This window comes from Ylistrum balloti, unplaced genomic scaffold (genome assembly GCF_031769215.1).
Source record: "Ylistrum balloti isolate Yb309-2 unplaced genomic scaffold, AGI_CSIRO_Ybal_v1 Utg369690, whole genome shotgun sequence".
NCBI classification, from domain to species: Eukaryota; Metazoa; Mollusca; class Bivalvia; order Pectinida; family Pectinidae; genus Ylistrum; species Ylistrum balloti.
Window position 1 is genome coordinate 1,175,572 of NW_026781926.1, and position 2,297 is coordinate 1,177,868.

The following is a 2,297-nucleotide window of genomic DNA, read 5'->3' on the forward strand; positions in this document are numbered from 1 at the left end:
TGTGACAGTAACACTCCACACATAAAGTAGACAGTTTGTATTTCTTGTTTGTGACAGTAACACTCCACACATAAAGTAGACACTTTGTATTTCTGGTTTCTGGTTCTCAATCAAATTCACCGTCTACAACATTCCTCAATCAAATCCACCATCTACAACATTCCTCAATTAAATCCACCATCTACAACATTCCTCAATCAAATCCACCATCTACAACATTCCTCAATCAAATCCACCATCTACAACATTCCTCAATTAAATCCACCATCTACAACATTCCTCAATCAAATCCACCATCTACAACATTCCTCAATCAAATCCACCATCTACAACATTCCTCACCATCTACAACATCAATCACCATCTACAACATTCCTCAATCAAATTCACCGTCTACAACATTCCTCAATCAAATTCACCGTCTACAACATTCCTCAATCAAATCCACCATCTACAACATTCCTCAGTCAAATTCACCGTCTACAACATTCCTCAATCAACTTCACCGTCTACAACATTCCTCAATCAAATCCACCATCTGCAACATCAATCAAATCTACCATCTATAAATTCGTCCATCATCATACAGCAAGGTGTGGCTCCTTTGGAACTGAGGGTCAAACATTCAAAAGAAAATATTCGTCACTAAGTTCATTCAATAAAACCACAAATGACAGTTTGATTTTAACCTTCTGTGTTACATGATGTCTTGCGACAGTTTACTTTAGGTTGTACTGGAAAATCGTCACCGAAAAGTTATTGTGCATTCATTGGTGATAGAGCAGTGGTAAAGGTGTCCAGCTTAATTTATCTTAATGGCAGAAAAAAATCACATATGCTCCTTATCTTTTTTGTGAATAGTATAGTTTTCAAGCATCTTGACAACCATACATGTCATAAAATGTATATCCCATAAAATTAAAAGTGGGTCGAGGTCATTCATTTGAACAAACTTGGTAACCTTTCCTCCAAGCATCCTACAGGCCCAATATCAGCACTCATGGACTTTTGCTTATTGAGAAGTCGTTTGTATATTTTAACATATTTGACCCCTGTGACCTTGAAAGTGGGTCAAGGTCATTAATTTGAACAAACTTTGTAGGGCTTCATGCCAGCATGCTATGGGCCAAGTATTAGCCCCCTAGGCCTTCTAGTATTTGAGAAGAAGTTTTTTGAATGAAAAGTTTACGGACGACACACGGCAGACGACGGCGGACGAAGCACGATGGCTATAGGTCATCTCGACCCTTCGGGTCAGATGACCTAAAAATGTGACAATTTCTTGGTTATTTGCCGAACTTCAATGATGACTGGTTAACAGAACCGGCCAGACTTTACTTTATAACACCTTCCTGCTTCTTGGAAATGTTTGAGAGTGTGCTCCTAACTTGTTCCGTTTCTCTTTAAACTTTTTTTTGATTTTACCAGTTGTGAGACAATTATTTCAACTTATACTAATCACTCTTGTCGACCCTCAAGTAAGTGCGTGAGTGGTCTTACTGTGGGAGGAAACTTGAGTATCCGTGGAAACCCTCGTAGTTCGGCAGATGACGCTTTGCCGTTTCACGTCCATTTCGGGAATTGAACCTTGGACTTCTAGGTGAAAGGCGAATACGTTACCACTGCGCCACCCGACCACCAATGTTTCATTTTTGTCTTTTGAGTAGAACAAAAACACAAACCTTTTACCTTTGATTCTAATTAACCATCCAGTGTGTTAGACGTCAAAAATCTGTAAAATCCTTCCATATCCAGGATAATGCTGTAACCTATATAATGTTAGTTAAAAAGAACGTAGAACAAGATTTACTGACGACTACAAGACCACGAAAAGCACGTGTTTACCCAACACCCGTGTCTCAAATGGACAGCACAACCCTTTATATGGGATTCATGGTACTTGGTCCCTCTACGTTGACAAAATGATCAACAATTTTTGTATTTTGGTAAACAATGTTTTGACTGTTAATCACTTCTGTTTCGCATAGGATTTATTTTCGCGTTAATAGCGAGGAGAGTCAAACGCGAATTCCAATTCCTCTGGATTGTTTGTACGAGAACTCTAAATGATATCCATTTTGGATCGGCTACCAACATGAGTCCATATATGTGATAAGCTATCATTCGCGAATGTAAATTCAGTTTTAGATCACCTTTTGTGAATTAATGTATTTGCGAAATCTAAGCGATTTACAATATGCCAAATGAGTGTAGAAATAGGCATCGAGAATATGAAAATTCCCTGTCAGTATTAAACTGTGATAGGTCACCAGTTAATTATAGGGCTTCGACAGAAA